The sequence below is a fragment of the Cydia splendana genome, chromosome 22 (genome assembly GCF_910591565.1).
Source record: "Cydia splendana chromosome 22, ilCydSple1.2, whole genome shotgun sequence".
Lineage (NCBI taxonomy): Eukaryota > Metazoa > Arthropoda > Insecta > Lepidoptera > Tortricidae > Cydia > Cydia splendana.
In genome coordinates this window covers 3,371,876-3,396,210 of record NC_085981.1, presented here as the reverse complement: position 1 = coordinate 3,396,210, position 24,335 = coordinate 3,371,876, and the positions used below count along the sequence as shown (strand labels likewise).

The 24,335-nt window shown below is 38.7% G+C and overlaps 1 protein-coding gene and 1 long non-coding RNA gene across 2 annotated transcripts in view; one reads left to right on the top strand and one right to left on the bottom strand.

The window, feature by feature from the left end:
- LOC134801491 (uncharacterized) overlaps positions 1 to 24,335 on the bottom strand; it is a 425,037-nt gene that overhangs the window by 360,360 nt on the left and 40,342 nt on the right. The window lies entirely within an intron of this gene.
- On the top strand, positions 19,312 to 19,865 carry LOC134801549 (uncharacterized). The gene is made up of 2 exons (XR_010145689.1): positions 19,312 to 19,413; positions 19,764 to 19,865. It is a non-coding gene; the product is annotated as an uncharacterized LOC134801549 (long non-coding RNA).

The window sequence follows — 24,335 nt, the reverse complement described above, 5'->3', positions numbered from 1 at the left end:
TATAATAGGCGAGTAAAATTAGATCCAGCAAGCTAGAAATCATTTTAATACCTTCACTAGGTCTTAAATTCGTATAATCCGAGTTTGCTCCATCCCAGGAGGTGTGGATACATTTTGGGAGCCTTGGGAGATACATTTTACCTTGGATTGACATAACCACTCGATGTAGAAGATACCCACCGTCAAAATCAATGTTACTATCAGCAAGATGGCTGTAAATTAGAAACTGGTGATAAAATCGGATTTAAATACAATTTTACCAAAACAAAACAGAAATTCAAAGTAGCGGCCATTTTTCACAATGTTTGACGCTACATCATATTAAGGTATTATTCGGATCCTCAGATGTTAATTTTTATCATGATGAGAGTAAATTTATCCAACGGACGTACCGTTTTTGAACTACAAGCAAAAAACTGAAAAAGAGCAAAATTTTTCCACAACTCCTAGAATGGATCAAACGGATTACGTTAATTTAGAACCAAATGAAGATATTAAGACGATCTCCAGCTTGCTGGGAATTATTTCTTGGAAAAAATCTAATTTGATTGGCCTAATACGGCATTATTCAAACTTTAATATACGTAATAATAAATATACGTCAAAAATTTGCAAAAGTATGTAGAGAAGGCTATAGTCGGTTTTCCATAGTAAGTTGGCCCTTAAATCAATTTGACTCGGGTTTTTTTTTGTGAGTACCTCTTATGGTGAAGGATATTTTTGCTGAGTATCAACATAATCCTACCAGTGACAGTTTTTGACTTATGATTATTTTTTTTTTCTTTAATGTATTGTTTTTCGGGATGTATTCAAGCGATTTGCTTAATTTTTTTAAATTGTGTTCTTTATGTATGCATAGATACTCAAAAAACGAATACCAGTTGTCATATAAAAAAAAGAAAAATGAAGGAAAAAAAAATTAATCATTTTTTTTAATGTCGTTGTGAAGTAGCGACACCTCTAATTTTTTTTCTAGTTGTAGGCCATACATTGGCCTACTACTTGCCTAAATATCAAAATTTTCCAAAGGGTGTGGTGTGTATACTATATTGAAAAACACCGATTGAATACAGAACCTGACCACACACATTGCTAATTTTTGACAGGAAGTACCGTTTGGAAAATTTTGGTATTTAGGCAAGTAATAGGCCAATGTCTGACCTACAACTAGAAAAAAAATTAGAGGTGTCGCTACTTCACAACGACATTAAAAAATGTTTAATTTTTTTTCCCTTAATTTTTCTTTTTTTATATATGACAACTGGTATTCGTTTTTTGAGTATCGATGCATACCTAAATAAAGAAAACTATTTAAAAAAATTAAGCAAATCGCTTGAATACATCCCGAAAAACAATACATTAAAGAAAAAAAATTAAAAAAACATAAGTCAAAAACTGTCACTAATAGGATGTTGATACTCAGCAAAAATATCCTTTACCATAAGAGGTACTCACAAAAAAACCCGAATCAAATTGGTTTAAGGGCCAATATACTATGGAAAACCGACTATGGCCTTTGTGAAGTATATTAAAGTTCGAATCAGGCCGATAGGCCTTTAGGATGGGATTACGGTCTTTTCTTGTTGGTTTGAATGTCGTATCAAAACCAGCTTTAATCCATGACATTTTTTGGAATCGACCCCTAAGAAAAGATAAATCCTCTAGACTTAATAAAGTCGTATATTACGTTGTAAAGAAATAAACTCCAAATAGAGCACTTAAGCTTGAGTAAGTCTTAAAAGTAGTGCTGGAAATTTAAGAGAAAAGAGTTCGTTAACGTCACTTACTAGACTGTTACTTAACAAGTGCACTATTAAGACGAAAGTGGAGGCGCGCGAAATCGACTTTTCATACAAACGTAGTCCTCATTTTCCTCTCTCGATATTAACATTGTTGAAAATATTTTGACACAATTTGTTGTAGGGTAATTCGCCAGTAACTGGCCGCCGGCCAATAACTGGCCACCCTACGCTAAAAATGAATCAGGCCCTTCTCTCATGAGACTATTCAAATGCTACGCGACTGAGATGCAAACCATGATCGCCTACTGGTATGCTACTTATTTACGCACACGGTGCTACGCAAATTAGGCCCTTCTCTTATGAGACTATTCAAACGCTACGCGACTGAGATGCAAACCATGATCGCCTACTGGTATGCTACTCGTTTCCGCACACTGTGCTACGCGAATGAGACTATTTTGTGTCATTTGCTGAACAACATTGGTGCGACGATGTCTAGTGACTCCAGCGATGAAGACAATCTTCTTCTCTATTTATATTGCAAGAACAAGCGAAAACATAAAAGAAGATTCTGGGTGCACCAGTACATTAAAAGATATTTAAATTTGATTTTTTTCCTATTTCAATCCACGCCTTTTCTGCCACATATTTTCTTACATAATCAGGCAGCTTATAATTATATAAACATGGATACTTTTCCACCTCTTGAACGAAATTTATATTAAAAGCTTCTTCCGCCGCCATCTTGAGTATACAACGCGTATTTGACTCGAGTCGCGTGCGACCAGCAAGTCAATATCATGCACAAGTACGGCTACCACCAGTTTTGACATTGACATAATGCTCACGTTTACGTAACTTACTTTCTATGCATCTCGCTCGTACTGGCATATTAGGGCAAGCGAGATGTACAGAAAGTAAATTACGTAAACGTGAGCGTTATGTCAATGTCAAAACTGGTGGTAGCCGTACTGATATCAAACGCGTCGTCGACGCGTCTCGTCGTGTGCGAAACGTAGGAAATAAATATGGCGGGTACTCACAAGCGACGCGTAGGATACGCGTACGAAACACAAATCGCTTGAGAGTAGCCTCGTGAGAGAAGGGCCTTATACAGAACCTATATACACCTATATACACACCTATATATACCTATATACAGAATTCATTTTAGTATAAGAATCTATTCACCTATAAACATACCTCCAATTCATTTTAGTATAAAGTTTCATTAACTGGCCAGCCTTCAATAACTAGCCACCTCATACTAAAATGAATTCTGTTTATAGGTGAATAGAATTCATTTTTAGTTTAGGGTGGCCAGTTACTAACAGGTGGCCTGTTACTGGTGAATTACTCTATATCAACCACAAATCAAACGCTACGCGATGCTATGAAAAAATCAAACGTAGGGGACATTTGATTTTTTTCGAATTTTCATCGAAAATATTTAACGGTCATAGCTATGATTAAAATACATCACATTGTGTAAAAATATTTTCCATAATAACAATATCCAGAGAGGAAAATGGGAAGTACATTTGTATGGAGAAGCGTCCGGCTGTCCACTTTCCTCTTAACAAGTGCACTATTAAAGCTAAATTTTCTTCGGCGGGTAAGGTAAATGTCTCAGTGCTTGCCACTGCTTTTAGTTAGGAACTTTAAACTTAATTTTATTGCCATATAGCAGCCTAAACCAACCGAAACTACAGTAAATGATTTATACGGCAAGTTGGGATACATACTCGGCGGAGTTGTCAGGTAAGTTGTCAGGTGAGGGTTTGGATAGCTGGGGGTTTTAAACAGCCTTTGATAGTGCTAAATTTAATCCTTAAACAGGTTGTGTATCTATAAGTACCACATAAAAAATGTTTTTTTTTGACGAACAGAGTAAATACAACGACAGCAAAATAGACGACGGAGATAAAATCATGATGTTTAAATGCCGTATCAAGCATTTTATTTTACTTTCAATAAATACTATACTTAAAGTTACAATACAAAAAACCAATAAAAGATGTACACACAAAATTACATTAACTACTGTAGGTAAGGTAAACGTACTGGTGCTCGACGCGGTCCCAGTACATGTCATCTTGAAACTTAAGTCATTGTCAATATTTAGAGGTGACAGCATGGTGTCATCTATTGGGCATTAGCATGTTGAGCACAAGTACCTTACTACATAGAAATAAAGATTTATCTGTTTTTTTACATATCACCAACGGATAATACATCTAAGGAATAAGGATATTTAACATTAACAGAACAAAGATACACAAATAAAAAGCCAAACCCTTAGTATCTAGTAGGTACCATTGTGTTTTAGCACGCGTATCCGCCTTGTATTCGCTGATTTAAGTGTGTGTATTATTGAATATATTATAAAAATGTGTGTATAAATACCGGTAGAAGTACAAGTTTCCATCATAATAATACCGGTATACTCAACTGACATTTCCTAATACCGTAGTACAAGGTAATCTCCACTTAATCAAGTTCACCCTCGTCCGACACTAGTAATCGCGGGCGACAAAGACCGTCCATTAGCACATCAATTTTATCGCAAGTGTCGTGTCAGATCCTACGGTTACGACAAAAAGTGAGTGTTGCTGGTGAGGATCGATTTTAGCAGCAGAATAGGGCGCTCAGAATCGGGACTTGTTAGTAGGTAAGTGGGTAAATCATCTGTTTTTAACGAGTTCCAAATCTCTCTCTCTCCATGTCTCCGTCATTTCTGGACCGATTCTGAAAATTATTTTTTGAATGTATCTATATAAATACAGATTGGTCCCGTTTTTGTTAAAACGCAGTTCTGATTATGGGATCCACGTGGGATCGAGGGATTTAAAGGAATACATATAGTGATTTTAGTATTTTCATAAAAAAATCAAGCATTTACATTTTAAGAAGTGACATTTGATGAAGTGGAACTGCTGATGATGATCAGATTGTTCAACGACGCATAGTTCAAGTTTGGCGATTTGTCCTCTTAGTTATGTTTGTTTAGCAAGTTTTCAAGACACATTTTTGTTAAGTTCGAGTTCCCCCGGCATCCACCAATGAGGTCGGTTCTATTTTCTTAAAAAATATTTGTGTTATTCTTGACTTAATGAGTGACGTTCGCCACCTCATTATTGCCGCGATTATGACTTTCGTCACTAATTTTATCAACACTGTTAAAAATTATATAATTTTAAATTAAATTATGTAATTTTACATGCAAAAAAATTACATAATCCTGTAAAATTCCCGAAAAATCTGGGAAATTTACGGAAAAATATGACATTTTACGTAATTCTCGTAAGGGAAATTTAACTTCGTTAAGAATGAAATATGTCCCGCCGTTATTCCAAGGTTTGTTGCGCATCCTTGTACGGTTGAGGACCGTTAAAAGTATTAGGGAAGTAGTTAGGAATATCACGATCGTTTTCCTTGAGTGGAGGTCAGTTTATTTCAAAAATTTTTGGCACAAAGTTTTTACTGCGATATAGCGTCCGCGGGACTTACGGGGATAGAAAGATTAAATTATTATATTTGAATTTGGCCCCCCTTGCCCCACTCGCCCACGGCCTCGCGCCGCAAGGGGGGCCCCTGTTAGGCCTATATTGGAGTATGCATTTCAAGTGTGGAGCCCTTATTTTATCAAGCGACCGAGTGGCGACTGAATGGCGACTGAATGGCGACTGAACGGCGACTGAGTTTGTATTGTAACGTAGATAACATGCAGTGTTCTCGTTCCACCAAATCCTGACGTATAATATCTATCTCTACAATGAGAATACAATTTTTTTAACTATCTACATACTTGCATGTCGGTTCCTGTTAGGTTGAGGTCGTGGGGGCTCCCATACAACAAACGTGATTTTTGACCAAAGTTAAGCAACGTCGGTTACGAGAATTACGTAAAATGTCATATATTTCCGTAAATTTCCCAGATTTTTCGGGAATTTTACAGGATTATGTAATTTTTTTGCATGTAAAATTACATAATTTTTAACAGTGAAGGAATTTGACAGATACAGCGGCGGCAATAACAACGACGTAGCCTTAATGTACCTGCAATTGACATCCGAACGTCACTTTTAGATAAAAAGGGGGAACTAATTTTCTATCACAATAAATCTTCCACCCAACTGTGTTCCAAAACTAACTCGAATATCTTTATTTGGGTTTAACTAACTATTATTTAAAAGACGTAGTTCTAAATACGACATAATATTTTCATAAATGGAAGAAAAGCTCTTAAAAAAACCGAAAGGAACACTGGTATTGACACTTAATTAATACGTATTGAGCCTTTGTACTATAGTAGTATAGGACCATATTTTGAGGGTTAGAATCTGCGACCTTCGCACTTTTCCCTCCTTTTGCACGTTTTGCGGACCAAGAGGACGTCCCTAACATAGCACATCACTAATCGGTATGCATTATGGCGGTGACCCTAATAATAGGAGCCGGGCTGCGTGCTTTGCATTCAAATGACCCCGTCGGATAGTGGAGCCTTAACGAACGCAAGTCCAATTTTCGGGCGCCATAGGTTGACCTTGATACTCTGGCCACAGAATAAGTAATAGCACTACCGTACAGAGGACACTTCCTACAAAACCGAAGTTTGACAGCGATTCAGGGACGAATCATGCTATCCCTTTCTAATCAATAGCACTATCCCTTTCGGCTATTTTGGGTTGTCAAAATTCAAGTGATTATCTTATCTGTGGTTGTGTACGCAAAAGGACGTCAAGTGGTGCCATCTCTAATGATTGCTCGGAGCAATGCTGAGCCGAACGGAGACGAGTTGGCCCGAAGTCAGGAGAGTCTCCCCACTGCCTTAACGAACGAGTCCAATTTTCGGGCGCCATCTTAAGTTGACCTTGGTATTTTGGCAAACCCAATTTATCAGTAGATAAAAAGCGTATGTAAATTAAAATTTTGTATGGAAGATCGATCTTTCGCATCTACATTTTGCTTTTGCGGCCTTTTTCTACTGACGGAAATGGCTCACCAAACTCAATATAAGTATACCATTTAGGGGCCTATGTCCAAGTGTCAGAAAGGCTAGGTGACATAATGTCCATCGTCAATTAGTACGACTGTAATAATGGCCTGATGACGGAAAGTCCAAATGTAACAATACCCAGTGTTGACATTGTTTAGTACCTACTGTAACGAAACGCTACTGGCCGTTTGTAAAAAAATAAAGTGCATATTTGCGATGATTTTGAATTCAAATTTTGATGGAATGTTCGAGAAAGAAAAACTTTGAATGTTTTTTTGGCAGATGGTTTGTGGATTTCGTGTCAAAAAGTCGTTGGTGATCCGGGCTGTTTCTTTAAACTAGATTTGCACCGTTTAAAAAATTGTTTAACCAGTTTGATTATTAATACGAGGTGTCGAAAGTGTGTGTTAATCGACGAGAGGAAAGGCTCCTCGTAGACAGCTGGCTACCAAAGCCGTGCGTAGGTCAGCGCTAAGCACTGGTGAAGTCAAGGAACCCCATCGTTATCGCCCGCTCTGCTGCCATACGCCCTCGCCAGGAAGCGAGTGGCTTACCTCGTCGGCCTGCTTGAAGGCACCATCTCGTTCTACACCTGTGCTGAACAAGTAAAGTTTCCTACCGGCTACCGCACCCTGCCCCCGTGCGCGCCGTGCGTGTGCGTGTCCCCCCACATTTGTCCCATTTACCTTTTTCCCCCCCCCGTACTTCAAGACTGAAATATTTGAAATTTTAGCGTTAGTTTTTCAATTTTCAATTTTTATAACCACCTAATTATTGTGCTTTTGTGTTTTTGTGCCATATTTTTGTTTCGCCATTTGTTAATATAATATGTGATCCGCATACCTCTTCTTTTTTCTTCCTACAACTCCTCAAAATTCAAAAAGCCTCGCTTGACGGGCGGTATAAACAAGCGGTTCAAAATTTAGGTATCATTCGCCAAATTGTCAACCATCATCGTCCATTATATTCGCCTCATTGATACATCTTTTTCCTTTCCAGCTAAATTCTCAACCGTAGTCTTTTTTTTTACCTTTCCTACCTATAATTAAAATTATTTACGTTATATAGTAAAATATAACAACAAGAAAATGGTTGGCAAGCTGTCGAAAGAACCTCTGCGTGTTGATTTTGGCTCCGCGCATGCCTTGCAACATAAATAATACTTTCAAAATTTGTACTGGAAATCCATAAAAACAAACTGTTCAATTTCGAAGCTTTACTAGTCTTAACAGTGCAATAGCATTCTAAATGTTTTCAGTTTAATTTTGCCCACAACAAACGTTTAAAACTAATAAAAACAGTGTGCTTTAACTGGAGCAAAGTTAACACAAAGGCAAGAAAACAAAGACGGGAAATTACCTGCTACTGTGTGTTTTTAAACTTAGGTTTAAGTAGAGACCGGTCAGTGAAAAGACTGGCAATCTTTTAAAAATTTACTTCGCTCATTATGACACTAGGTGACGCTATTCAGAGAGTTTTTGTCACATATTTTAACACAACACAACACAAGCCTTATTGAGCTTACTGTGGGACTAGGTCTGGCGATCTGTGTAAAATTGTCCTATAATATTGTAACGTTAAAAGGGAGACTACGTCCCTTGTTGGTAGGGGAAGTAAATAAGTACTACCAACTCGTTAGCAAAAATAAATTATTTATTTAAAAAACTAAAATTTAAGAAAGGTCGTGGGTGGTCAAGGCCCGTCTAGATTTACGCCCGAGTTCCGGTACTGCCCTGGCTGGTCGAGGGTCCGCAGCAGGTGGGTGACACTCGTCAGCACTGAAGAGGAGCAGGGGCGACGGCGGGCGAACGGCTATGGCTCCAACCCTGCCGTCGAGATGGTGGTGAAGGTGCGCTGTTGCTAGGTCGGCCGACGGCGATTTTTAAAATAGAACGACGCACCCAATACGTGGGTGCGGGGAATCTTTAAAGTACGAATACGTCGAGAATCATTAATTAAATTACAAAGAAAGGTGTCCGCGCACACCTTAATAAGATATATTAGTACCGCGCGCTAGACGACACGGGTTCCCCCGTGTGCGCAACGGCACAACCGTATACGACGGCGAGGTACTCACCCACGTATTGGTAAGTGCAAAGTGTTGAACGTTATTTTATTAGGAAAAGTAGTTTAAGTTTTAGTGTTAAAGTAGCTCCTTTGTTATTTGCTCCGTAATTAGCGTAATTCATTTTTAAATCATACATTTCACTTGTTGCTAAATGCCATGTAGAATGATACTGCAATTTCCTTTGTTCTCGTAGTGCCGGGTACGAGTAAGTATGTGTGCGTACCCTCCTACTTATTTAAATTCACTTCTTTGTTCTTCTTTCCTTCTTTGCTCTGTGCTTTTCCTTCGCTTTTGTAACTCCGCTCTGCTTGTGAACACAAACACGCTTTCTGCTTGATGCACCGGCTTTCCCATGGTCCCATCATCATCATCATCACAGGGTGTTCACAAAAGCAGAGCGAGCAGGAACACCTTACTAAGACGTTCTGGAAATCCACAGGGTGCGTCGTTCTATTTTAAAAATCGCCGTCGGCCGACCTAGCAACAGCGCACCTTCACCACCATCTCGACGGCAGGGTTGGAGCCATAGCCGTTCGCCCGCCGTCGCCCCTGCTCCTCTTCAGTGCTGACGAGTGTCACCCACCTGCTGCGGACCCTCGACCAGCCAGGGCAGTACCGGATCTCGGGCGTAAATCTAGACGGGCCTTGACCACCCACGACCTTTCTTAAATTTTAGTTTTTTTAAATAAATAATTTATTTTTGCTAACGAGTTGGTAGTACGTTATTTACTTCCCCTACCAACATAGGGACGTAGTCTCCCCTTTAACGTTACAATATTTATTTATTTATTTAATATTGCATTTTGAGCTCCGCTTATCTCTATAAACCCTTGACAGGATAAAAATAGATACATTATCCGAATGCGTAATATAACTCGAAATTCAAGATTTAGTGTCGCAAAAATAAAAACGCCATCTGTTTTAATTAGAATCGTAACAAATAGTAGTAGTGTTATACGTTACTCATGGGATGAGATAATGATAAGAACTATTGTGTTAGTGATAAATGATCATTGTGAGTAAACATTCAGCCAGAGTAAATGGTCACGATAATATCACACAATCTATTGTTACATCTAATATGAATATTGATACAATTTTGTATAAAGACCTGGGGGCCGATTTTTGAAATTCGACCGCTCGATTTCCTGTATTTCGTTCAATAATATCTCCAATACTAGGCATTTAAATTATACTAATAGAATTGAAAAACGAGTGTTCAATACCATTCGATTCCAAATTTCTATCGCTCGTATTTCAAAAATTAGCATTTCGCCGTTTTCCACCGATTTTCGAGTGACGAAATCGAGCGATCGAATTTCAAAAATCGCCCCCCTGTCTGTATTACGAACTTGTCTTGGGTCTAAGTATTACGCCACAGATTATCTGCTAGACAAAGAATGTCTAGGACTCTAGGCTTTTGTGAGAAAAACCTAGGCTTTATTACATTCTGCTCTAATACTCCATGTTTTTGTTAATTAGGTACAGGCTTTTGTGTTTATCTTACTGAAGGAGAATCTTACTGTGATTTACTTGTGCTTCTATACAGGGTAAATGTGAATGGAAAACAATGATTTCACGATTTTGACACATTATTCACCGAGCGTTAGTGAAGGTCTCCGTTCAGCTTAGCCAAAAATGCTTTCGTATGTCCGGATATTCTCCACAGCCGGCGTATTGTGGATGGCTTTATCCATTTTTATCCACGTGATAAAATAACTGTCACTTTTAAACACCATAGGATAGAAAGTTACAGACACCGTTTTATCACTTTGTTAAGTAGACAAGAACGACCATAATATCCGTACAGGTCGCAATTCTCAACCAACTCTCGTGAAATTTCGAGAGCAGGTTTGATGAATATTTTTTTTTGTTGGTTGAGTTTCTGGAATTGTTTTAATATGGCGCAACCATACATTTATTCAGTAATTAGTACTAACGTACGAACTCCATAAGGGGGAGGCCTATGTTCAGCAGTGGACGTCTTATGGCTGAGATGATGATGATGATGATATAAAATTTCTTACACATTGCATGATACCGAAAATATTGAGAAACCCTTCAGGGTTTGAACAGATGAGAAAGTTAGTTCGTCAAAAGTTAGATAGTTCCAAGTTGCCGAAGGGAAATCCCTTCGGGTACTCTCGTGGTAATTAAATTTTGTTTGTTTTTGCCCTTAGTTATGAGTATAGTATTTACATAGGCACAGGGCAGTTTGCAAGTAATGATTTCGTTTACATTAAATTTACAAAAACAATAAATGAAATAAGGCCCTAGATCACGCGGTAGGCCTAAGAAACGCTGGCTGGACGTCGTGACAGCGGACATGGGGGAGAACAATCGCACACCCGAGGATGCCGAAGACCGGGCAAAGTGGAGAAGACTGAGCAGGAAAGCGGACCCCGGCGCCAGGCCGGGAAAACGCTAGGTCGAAGAAGAATAAATGAAATAAGGCCAGCCTTCTGGGTACTTGGCCCGTTGACGGCGATCTGGGCCAATTTTATTATCTTTAGGTTTTGTACAAGTTTTCAGAGTTCATTGTAACACACTGTGTATAATTGTAACACGGTTGCTGCGTTGCCAGTTCCTTTTTCTTTGAACTTGGCTGGACACGCTGCCACGTGTCTAGATTTTATTGTCTATTAGTTATTATTCATTTTGAAATCAACGAAAAATTGTCAGTCGACGAATTCAGTCAAAGATCGAGTAAATAAATGAACTTAATTCCTCCCGTCCTCAAAAATAGCTCCAACGACTTGTCTTACAACATTCAGCAGTTCGTCAAAGCGTTTAAATAATTATACAGCCTTGTCAGCATAATTAATTCAGACCTTTGAATTATTTTCAGCTGGCCCTGTATTCGGAGTGCCTACCGAGTCGCTGCCCCTACAGGTCTAGAATATCAAATATCAACCAAATATCAACATTTATTCAGCAAATAGGCCACAAGGGCACTTTTACACGTCATCATTGAATTTACATACAAGGAAAAATAATAACATCAACAATTTTATAAAATAAAACTAACAATTCAATCTAACGTATTACAATTACTAAGAGATGTATATGGTCTCTTAATGTTTACTGTTTGTTAAATTACATAAAAAATACAGATACAAAACACAAAAAAATCTATAATATTTAGAGGTGTAAATGTCTCTAGGTGTCAGAACTATAAGATTATATAGTTTATCAAGTTATCCTTAGAGATGTATAGGGTCTCCAAGAGTCAATATCCTGTATAATTAATACATTCATTAAGAGAAAAGAAACATACGAGAGCAGAATGAGGCGTCTCACTGTAATTAATTAATAAAAATAAAGTTACTAAGTATAATAGCTTGTGTTAGCTTAAACAGACCAGTCTCCACAAAATGTGACGATGATGTCCTCCCAGACGTATCCGTCGACGGCGGCACCCAGACAAATCGGTATCAGGTATTCAGTAAAGCCTGACGTACATGGGCTCGAACTTGACTTGCGAAACCGAGTTTTGTTTTAAACTTCCGGCCGCAAGAGATGCAGTAAAGATTGCCTGCCATCAAAAGTGCGACCAAAATCGGACGTCACGTATAATTGGAAGTATTGACTTCAGAAATAATTAAGTGATGTGATTTGTAATAGTATATTCCAAGATACCCACCGTATTTTCCAGGCAGTTAACCTTTTAATACATTCAAGCGGCCGCTATGTAGTTCAAAAGTGGTCACGTTTTTTCATTTGTAGTCTACCTCTTTCGCACTCATGAAATGTTCTTATAAGTGATGGCTACCCCTTTGCCCTGTGGCCCCAACTTGCAAAACAACCGTAAGTGACATTTGAAAACTTATTCAATTGTTTACAATATGTTGTTATGCTTGGACAAAGCTCAGGGGAGTATAATTGGCCCGCAAGCTAGGAACAGATTTATGGTCAAGCTCTTGGCCGGGCGATAAATCGTAAAATGATTAAGGGGTATGTTAAGCCCTAGTAGATGACACAAGCCAAAGATAGAGACCATTGGTCATCGCTGGAGGAGGCCTTTACCCTCAGCTAAGAGGGGTTCTCGTTTGACATTGCTATTTATACTTAATTATTATATTACTATTGACTATTGACATTTAAATTATTATCTGCATTTTGTTGACTCTATTATTTTATTATTTCCTTGTAAATTTTGATTAATATTAAAAACTAGCTATGCCCGCGGCTCCGCCCGCGTGTAATTCGGTATGTGTCAGTAAGCGGCTAATTTCTAATCCTATTTCTCTCCCTCTCCCCTGGAGGCGGAACTTGAAGTAAAGTTGACATATGGATGCTAGAGGACTGAAGTCCTGATAAAATATTTTACAATAATTAGTAGTACCTAACCACTAAATAAAACTACACTCCAAAATCAATAGTTTTATTCGCCCTTATTCAAATTATACACGTGATTTAAACTTAGAGAATATAACCAAACGGAGTGGTCATTAACAGGCGTTCCCCTCTGTCGAAAATAGGCGGCCAATGGTCAACCGACGTCAGAAAACGTCCCCAAAAAACGCCACACTATTTTGTACCGAAAATTATAGACATGGCATCTCCGTTGGTTATATTCTCTAAGGATTTAAACGACAGAGTAGTAGGTGAATATCGGACGATACAGTAAGGTATACGCGCGCGAGCGAAAGCGAAGCGGCCTGCCTGGCTAGAGCACCACTTACCGTGGTCTTCTTCAGACTCCTGAGGAAGACCACGTGCCCCTTGTAACCTCAATGCCTTGCGAAACTTTCGCGAATGATTCGATTTTTTTCGGGAAGGCATGGTAATGCGTATAAAATGCGAGTCCCAAATCGTTTGACTCCGCAAACGACCAGTCGGCCGTAAGATATTTTGATGCCCTAAGTATTTCTAGACCATGGTGCCCCCTCTCCCTAGGGTCATCAAGATTACATTGATTTTTTTTGGTAAATTGAGTGACGTTCATTGCTGCATTTCAGCTGAGAATGGAAATCAGTCACATCATTTTATCACGAAAATTGACAGTGCCGCAGCAGTAACGTTGCAACAGAGTACCTAATGCTGCTGCAATCGCCACCCCAATGTCACCTTTATCATATCTTAGAAAGTTATTGAAAACGCGAGCGAAGCGAGCGCGACAATTTATCGATATAAAAAAAAAGCAATTCGATAGACAGTTGTACATTTTTACTTGTAGTATGGAAATCAGTCACATCATTATATCACGAAAATTGAATGTCACCCTTATCATATGTTAGAAAGTTATTAAAACGCGAGCGAAGCGAGCGCGAAAATTTTTCGATATAAAAAACGCATTTTGATAGACAGTTGTACATTTTTACTTTTAGTATGGAAATCAGTCACATCATTTTATCACGAAAATTGATAGTGCCGCAGCAGTAACGTTGCAACAGAGTACCTAATGCTGCTGCAATCGCCACCCGAATGTCACCTTTATCATATCTTAGAACGCGAGAGAAGCGAGCGCGACAATTTATCGATATAAAAAAACGCAATTTGATAGACAGTTGTACATTTTTACTTTTTGTGTGGAAATCATTTTATCATGAAAATTGACAGTGCTGCAGCAGTAACGTTGCAACAGAATACCTAATGCTGCTGCAGGCGCCACCCCAATGTCACCTTTATCATAAACATCTTAGAATGTTATTGAAAACGCGAGCGAAGCGAGCGCGAAAATTTTTCGATAATTTTTGGTGCCCCCTAGACATGGTGCCCTAAGCAAGTGCTTATTTTGCTTAAAAGGGTTAATCCGGCACTGCAAATGACAGAGGTCAATGTTTTTTTTCAAAGTACCCACCTTCGTTGCCATTATTAAGTGCTTAAAGAGGCGATACGTATGAATATGGATTTGATATGGATGCGATATAAATACGATTAGGTATAATTCATGACGGAGGAAATAAATAATTTTAAATAGATTTATGCAATTATACGCGTGTTGATATGTGTGTTTATTTTACCACTACGTAACTATGTAAACCCATTTTTAGTTTTCTTGGTTACTTAATGTTTACTCAGCTCCCCAAAAGATGGCACTGTGCAATGAGGGGCAATTAATTTACTGTCGTTTAATTTTGTTGTATTATTAAATCAACACAATTATTCAATTAAATTTGTTGATATCCCTACGATTGATTGAAATTTTAGAAGAGGGGTCTTCTAAACTTAGAGTTAATTTGGCAAAATCCTTCCTCGGTGGCTTATTTATGTCACATCGTATTAAATTCAGCACCATCTGTTAGTTTACCAAGGTACTCTATAGTGTTAGCACGTATTTGAAAAAAGTTTGCCCCTCCTCCTAAGTAGCGCCATACGATTCAGGGTCAAACTTAAGTCAATCGAGTGTTGTGGCTACCCCCCTTTTAGGGGTTGAATTTTTATAGCCTATAACCTGTCCGGGGATTTTCTCGACAGATTAGTAAAGTTTTCATCAAAATCTGTTCAGCCGTTTTCACGTGATGCGCGTTCAAATAAACAGACAAACAGATAAACAGATAAACAAACAGACAAAAATTCTAAAAACTGTTGGAACGTGTTCTGTTATCAATTCTAAGTATCCCCAGCCAACTTTTTTTCAAATATCTTCCATGTACAGACTTTCGACCCTCTTCAGCTTTATTATATGTATAGATTATCCTTGAGATGAAATGACATGAAAATAATCAATTTAATTAAATGTATTAAACCTAATGAGTAGATGAGTAATTAATAAATAATAATAAGGAATTCATCAAAAATAGCATGATAGAATAGGGACATAGGGAAATGTACTGCGACTTTTTACGAAACATGTCTTTTAGTGATTATTATTTAAATTTTATTTGTTTGTATATTTTATATTGGCGAGAAATAAAAGGCTTTTTTATTTTTATTTATGTAAAGCCCTGGGAATGCCAGTGCTTCAGTGAGTTGCCGCTCTGCTCTGTCATTTCCTTCCGGTTAAAGGTACCTACTGTTCGAATTCAGAAAATGGATATTGTCGTCTGAATTTTCAACATTTGCGACAGCAATGCAGGCGGCAGTAGTGTCACACTGCAATACTGCTGTAGTAATTCTAATATAGTCTGTATCTAAGGCTCCTGCCCAATGACCTTTTATTTATGTAGACGTGTGACGTTCATAGTTGACAAAACTAAAATTTGATCCAACGATTTTGACAACTTGACAGGTTGGCGTCACCCATACGACTAACTAAATATAGGTTCCGTAACCTATATTTAATGGCTCACGATCGTGCGCCTGGTACCATATCTACCTCAATTTACTTACATCTATGCTCCTGCCTGAATTTTCGAGTCGCTAGCGTGGCGACACGCTATTGCAATGACACTAAGAGCCGTTGCGCACTGTCGACTAGTCGCCGGCGATTTGGGCTCTTTGCGACCAAAAAATAATTGCCGAGCGCAAGCATAACTAAAATATGTTGTGTTCTTCACAACTATCAAGACAGAGACGGATACAAACAGTTGCTCGAAGTATGAATGCTTCCACTTGAACCCGTGTTCCTAGTGGTCGCCGCTCGGGCAACCGGCGACTGAGTGCGTAAACGCCCGTAGGTATATATAGAAAATTACAGTCGCCATCGGCCGAGTCGCCGGCGTCAAGTCGCCAGTGTCAAGTCGCCAGTGTGTAACATCTCTAAGTCAGATGAACTCAACTTCGGGACCTTTCGTGAAATTTCGGGTGCGCTCCAGTAATTTTCCGCTCGGACGAATACAATACCCTCATAATCTTATTTAAGTAGATATGCGTTCAGAAATATTCCCATTGTTGGTCTACTTTATTAGACTCTTACAATGAACATAATAATAGAAGATGTTTGTCCAAGTAGCTAAATTAAATTGTGAGAGAATTAATTTAATAGACGCTGTTGAGAATATTATGGGTTTAATAAAGCGTATTATACAATTTTTCTTTTATATTTTCTTACAAGTGATTTAGGTAATTTTGTTTACCTAGTCTTCAAGTTCTCAGAACTTGATAATGTTTAATATGACGCTGGAAATTAATAATCTTGTTAGATTTATAAATGTTTTATTACTAGTTTAATATACACATTAAAAAAATACCTCTCTTTTACACTATCTAGTCTTTCTCTCTCTTAATAAAAAATGGGGCTGTATATTTGTTTATAAAAGATAAATTTTCCAATTCAATAGAAGCTTTTTAGCAATCTATTTATTTATTAGCATACAGTACTATATAAAATAAGTATTGTAATTTATATTACATATTTTAATACCTAATCAATTGTTATTTCTTCATGTAATCATAATCAATCATTGCCAAACAGGTTAAAATAATTACACACATTTTCCTCAATTTGATTACCACTCCTATTTTGTTTTGTATAACTTGGAGGTCACATGTGAAAAAACACGTGCCATAAGACCAGAGACCAGTAGATGATAAAGACTCATAATGTATATACTAAGCCGCGTTCGCTGTCATTGTTGTGGTGTCACCACGTAAAGGGGCCCACTGATTAACAGTCCGCCGGACGGTATCGGCCTGTCAGTTAGAACAAAATGTTTACAGTTCCGAACAACTGACAGGCCGTCGTCCGCAGACTGTTAATCAGTGGGCCCCTTGACAGTTAGCGGGGACCATTGTAATGTGCCTCACTGACCTCAGCTTTTGAGAAAGCCTCATATTCTTATAACTACATATCTAAATTTGTAAAAATATGATTTTTTGTTATGTCGTCAAGGTTGAGCGATTCTAGAATTTTATCCAAATTTCTTTATTTAAATTGAAACTATTAAAAGTTAAAAAAATTAAAATAAAAAGTATATAAGTAGTAGTTTATTAAAAGTATTATCAATATGTTAGAACACGTATCAAAATATATTTATTAAGAAAACATTTAGTATACTTACTTTTTTATCTCATTTTACAGACAAGTTTAATATAGTACAGTCATCAGCAGATGTCAAGGTAATTTTGAAAACCTCGCCCGCTTAGCAACTTCTGCTGCTGACTGAAAAGAGCTAAACTCTTCAAACTGCTGGATCGATTTCTATCAAACATACCAAAACCACCGCAAAAAACTCGCTTTCCCGTAAAGAAAACCGCATTGAAATCCATTGGAGAGCTACGATGCCCCAGACAGACAGACAGACGGACAGATCATTAAATTGTACAACGGGACTTAATCTCGTATTTAAGTTTTAAGATTTACCTCCGACGTTTCGAGGACGGCGTTGTTGTTTGAGGCGGCGCTGTTGTTGTTGTTATTGTTGTTGTTGTTGTTGTTATTGTTGTTGTTGTTGTTCTTGTTATTGTTGTTGTTATTGTTGTTGTTCTTGTTATTGTTGGTATTGTTGTTGTTGTTGTTGTTGTTGTTGTTCTTGTTATTGTTGTTGTTGTTGTTGTTTTTGGCGTCGTCGTCGTCGTCGTCGTCGTTGTTGTTGTTCTTGTTGTTGTTGTTTTTGTCGTCGTCGTCGTCGTCGTCGTCGTCGTTGTCGTTGTTGTTGTTGTTGTTGTTGTTGTTGTTGACGGGGACAACGCCGTCCTCGACACGTCGGAGGCAAAACTTAAAACTTAAATACGCGATTAAGTCCCGTTGGACAATTTAATAATGTGTAAAAATCGTGAAAGTTTAAATCAGTGTTAGACGGACAGACATTGATGTCAAACACACACACACACACACACACACACACACACACACACACACACACACACACATAACATTCCTCTTTTTGTGTGGGGGGTTAAAAATGTCACAAAACAGCCTCGCTTAAAAACTCTGACCTACGTACATAAATTACGAGCTTATCATAAATTTCGCGTACTAAACCAGCTAATTTCGACCCGACATAAAACTCGCCGTACGTGTCGACGTGTCGTGTCGGCGTGTCGGCTGATGTGATTTGTGGGCGCGTGATTCCGGTATGGTTACACGTTATTGGTTAAATCTAAGTAGGCATTCATATCGACGCAACTCAAATGGTTGGCAAGGTACCTTGATTTTTATTCGCACGAGTTAACAAATAATACACCTTAACCTTCCCCAATAATCACTCTATTGATAGGTGAGAACCGCATGAAAATCCGTTCAGTAGTTTTTGAGTTTATCGCAAACAAACATACAAACAGACAGATGCGGCGAGGGACTTTGTTTTATAAGGTGTAGTGATTTCAAACAACGTTAGAATATTTTCTCCTTTATCGAATGTATTGTACCTGTCACATTAATTAGTAATTAATACTCATAATCCTGGGATGGCACAATGACACGGATTACGTCAACGATCCGTGTCAATATGGCATCCCAGGAACAAGGCAATAATTTCATTGAACTGCTAATTAACACTGAAGTTAATCAGGATTAGGACTAATTAATGATAGGACGCAAATAGTTTACTCACAGTTGAAAACGAAGCGCCCCTTATACACACAACATGTGTTTATCAACAAAATTAATAGTACTAGGGCCCAGTGCCGCAGCAGTAATGTAGCAATGCAGCTGCAATCGGCTTCGGAACGACACCTTTAACCCTTTGAACGCTTTGCGTTACAAACAAAAACGTCACTCACACGCCAAGGTCCCGGGCGCAAGCGAGCTAATGTAAACCTTACTTGAAAGTTTAAAGGTTATCTTATCTTATCTTATTGTTTTCGGGGGCCCTTGCGGACACACTTCGACCCCTAGGGATCTTTTGTGCAATTACCCCCTAGTGAAGATCCGTCAACTACTCAAGAGCTTTTCCCACCATATCCATGTGTCGGATGATGGAGCTCATGGGTAGCGTTTTAAAGTCCTTTGGTTCCAGATATCCTGCTCCAAAGCCCTTCATTCTTTGTCTGGCGAGGGCGTGACATTCACACATTAAGTGTTTTACTGTCTCTTCCTCTTCGCCACACATACGACAATCGGTGTTGTCAGAGTGTCCCATCTTGGCCAGAATTCCTTTGACCCCGTGATGGCCAGTAAAGTTTAAAGGTTACTTTGACAGCGTACGCCATAACACCTATAGTTGTCCATGGCGCTGTGGGCACGACTAGTAACGACGTCTTTAGGTGTTCTTGGCGTTCAAAAGGTTAAGTTAACATTCAGATGTCGACTGCAGCTACGTTTATTGCTGTGGCGTTTATGTCAATTTCCTTGATAAAATGAAAGATGTTCGCCGCAGCATTATAATGCCATTATTGACATCATTATGACGTTCAATCTGTCACTCATTTCATCAAGGACTGTAACAGATACAGAGGCGATAGGTATACGTTGTATTGGCACGAGCGAGACGCACGAACAAATGAGAACGAAATGACATCATTATATAATTTTGATGTCAAAATGTACCTAAGTTTGAATTGGCATTACAGTGACTATCCGAACGTCACCTCAACCGACGGTGCGGTGTGCGGTACGTGACGCGCCGCATACAAGTAATTGCGGCTGACCGTACGTGCGTTACAGGACACAGAGTAAAAGGGGACAGAAGGTTGACTGCGGTGTGTAATATATTGGTGTTGATTTAAGAAGTCAAGCTAAATAGGTCGGTTCGAATCCAGTCTCAGAAGTAAGGACTTACCCCCTTATTCATAAAACTTTACGGGCCTGATTTAGTTAAATTATGTTTTATCCCATTCTCACAAATACATAAGTCATAATGACAGATAAGGACAAATGATTATTAGCTAATTGAGGTTTGTAGCGCGTTTATGAATAAGAGGGTTAGAGGCCAATGATGACACAATGTATGTTTGAATTTGCCTCATAATCGTATTCGGACGTCACCTCAACGGTGCGGTGGGCGGTACGTGACGCGCTGAATACAAGTAATTGCGGCTGACCGTACGTGCGTTACAGGACACAGAGTAAAAGGGTACAGAGGGTTGACTGCGGTGCGAAATGAGGGTCAACCACTAAAATATGTTCTGATTAAAAAAAAATAAGAGTCGCCGGTTTGATTCCGGCCTCAGCAACTGGAGGGCTTGGTCACTTTTATTTAGTATATGACATGTATTTCAGTTCATATTGTTGATCTACACATTGTTTCCCCCGCATAATGCATTGTAAAATCAGGCAAAGGCATATTCGCGTTATTTTTAGGGTTCCATCCCCAAAGGGTAATAACAGGACCCTATTACTGACTCCACGTCCGTCTGTCTGTCTATCACCAGGCTGTCGGCCCGATTCGAACTTTAAGATACGTCAGTTAATAGATCTAGAAACGATATGGATTAGATATGCAAGTGTTAAATGTGACGTTTCTTCAAACAAAAACGTCACTTTTTGTCACTGACACATCTAATCCATATCGTTTCTAAATCTATTAATTGTCGTATCTTAAAGTTAGAATCAGGCAGTGTATGTCATGAACCGTGATAGCTAAACAGTTGAAATTTTCACAGATAATTACATATTTCTGTTACCGCTATATAACAACAAATACTAAAAAAGTACGGAACCCTCGGTGGGCGAGTCCGACTCGCACTCGTCCGGTTTTTTAATATCTGTAAATGGACAAAAACGTACGCCTGGAATGTTCTTTCTGTATGTAGTTAAGCTATGATATCGCCCGAATTGACGCTCTATCACAAAGATCCTGCCTTTAAAACAGAAAGGGCGTATCTACCAATGGAACTGATAACAATCACGTCCTTACATACCGACGTGGCTGAATCGCTCTGCATATCTGATGACACTCGTTTAGGCCCGACTAGAGATCACCTCCTATAGATGCCGGATTCACTGTTATTTAAGTTCAATGTGGGCAAGATCTATTGGGGAAGACCGTCTACAAATTCACAACGTATATGTATGTATGTATAAACTCTTTATTGTACAAAACACAAATATGGCACAGGATAGGCAGTACAAAGGCGAACTTATTCCTTTTAAGGATTTCTTCCAGTTAATTGAGTAGATGAGAATTGACGACGGTTTATATGGATCGTAAGTGACAATCAGCTTTGCTATTATAATAAAACCACCTAAAACATTTTTTAAAGGTAACCCAAAGTGATCGTCTCATTTAAATAAAAGCTGATCATCTCATAACCTCTAGCGGATCACCACACCTACAGTAAATATGGGAACTAAAATTTTAATCAATGACATTAGAAAATAGAACACAATTTGTTTTGTTTTAAAATCGAACGAAATATAAAAACAAAAGCAACTCTTTTCCATTTCATAATGATTTCAATTCCATTGTAAGTAATTAGTACCATCGCCCACACTGTTAACTGTACGTCGGTGAACCTTATGCCTTTTTAAGGTCCACTGATGTACAGTTAGGAGTGTTGCTGTTTGTATTAGTATTAGGCCAGTGAAGTGAGACTTAAGAGGATTAAGATACCCGTGCTCCATCTAGTAAATGATATCACCCCGACGCTAACGAGGAAGTGGTGGTATTGTATGTCAGTGGTCCGGTTGACTCACAGGCACGAAATGCCCTTCCTGGCCCCTTGTTAGGAACATGTCAATAAAAATATCCAAAGCATGTCCTCCAAACAAATACATCGTTCCGAGTAATCATCGTAATCGACGATAATGTAATTGGCATAAAATAAAAATGAATAATTTACATTGATTATTATTATTAACGTATAGAACCGGACCACAGAACCAGTATTTTGCGCCATGAGTTGATGTTGTTTTGTCAACAAACCATAGAAGCGGAGCGTGAATCTCGCGACCTGCGGGCTCAGCACGGTTCCATTTTTATCGACTATCACTATGCGCGTCCCTTTCGCACTTACATACTTGTTAGAACGTGACAGGCATGGTGACAAGGGATAAAAACGCGACCGTGCTAAGCCGCCTGTACGGATATGATGGTCGTTCTTGTCTACGTGACAGCGTGATAAAACGGTGACCGTCACATTCTATCCCACGGTGTTAAAAAGTGAGTTATTTTATCACGTGGATAAAGATGGATAAAGCCATCCATAATACGCCGACTGAACGCGTAAGCGCCATGAATTGGCCTGATGACAGTAACAAAGAATCATGGAAATAATGGTTTCAAAGAAATGGCTTCCCTTGCCCGTATCATGGGACGCACGCAGAGGCAGCACCGGCCCGTACATAAAGACTATTGAGAGTTGATGAAATTTAAAATGTAAAGGGTTATTGGGTGAAAGCGATGGACTTTTCAAGGCTATATGATATAAAATGGTAATGTTATGTTATTTAAAAAAAAACCGGCCAAGTGCGAGTCGGACTCGCACATGAAGGGTTCCGTACTATTATCTATAAAACGGTCACCCATCCAAGTACTGACCCCGCCCGACGTTGCTTAACTTCGGACAAAAATCACGTTTGTTGTATGGGAGCCCCACTTAAATCTTTATTTTATTGTTTTTAGTATTTGTTGTTATAGCGGCAACAGAAATACATCCTCGTGAAAATTTCAGCTGTCTATAACAGATCACGAGACTGCCTGGTGACAGACGGACGGATGGACGGATGGACGGACGGACAGCGGAGTCTTAGTAATAGGGTCCCGTTTTACCCTTTGGGTACCTACGGAACCCTAAAAAAGGCACTCTACAGTATGAAACCTATTTTTTTGACAAATTTCATAGGTCAATACAATTTAAAATGAAATAGAAGTGTTTAGAATGTAGAAAACTTAAGCAAGATAGTCTCCGTAGATTAAGCCGTGTAATGTGACAAGGGTCTACCCGGCCTCAAGAACAACTATGTTAATAACGGGATTATAAAACCCTTTCATATTTAGCTACGGGTCAAAATGTAGCAAATGTGTGCTCTTATTCAACATGCTATGGTTTTTACATTGTGTTCCGAAAATACGTTGTCAATAATAATAATTCAGCCTATACTATACGTCCCACTGCTGGGCACAGGGCTCCTCTCACTAGCAAGAGGGCTTGGGCTATAGATCCCACGCTGGCCCAATGCGGATTGGGGACTTCACATACACCTTTGAATTTCTTCGCGGATGTATGCAGGTTTCCTCACGATGTTTTCCTTCACCGTTGTCAAATATTTTTTTATTAAAACTGCAATCATTTATTTTGTTAAAACGAGAACGTTTTTTTTAAGCTTTGATACACAAACGCAAATGTTTGTTTAAATTATCAACAATATGTGCCTAAAGTCAAAGAATTTGATTTCCGATCTACTTTGTACCTCATTGTCACATTGACAATTAAAATGAAAGTCGCTAGAGACCTCAAACCATTGCCACTGTGACAAAGTACGAAGAGTCGGAAATGGGGTTGGCAACTGTCAAAGGTTTGCCTAGATGGCGCCATCATAGCTTGCCCCTTTTTCTATGAGATTTGGCTTAAAGAGCTGGCATCCAGGGTATTAATAAAACAAAAATTTGACACAATTCTAGGGATTGACGGGGCAAGCTATGATGGCGCCATCTGCTAAAAACTTCCACCGGCCAACCCGGCCAAATTCCTTGACCGTACCTACAGTAAAAACTCTTTGTTAACATATTTTGGGCCATCTTGTAATTGCTTAATTAAGCAATTACCGACAAGATGGCCCAAAAATTCAAAATTTTAGGTTCAAATTGAACCTGATTCA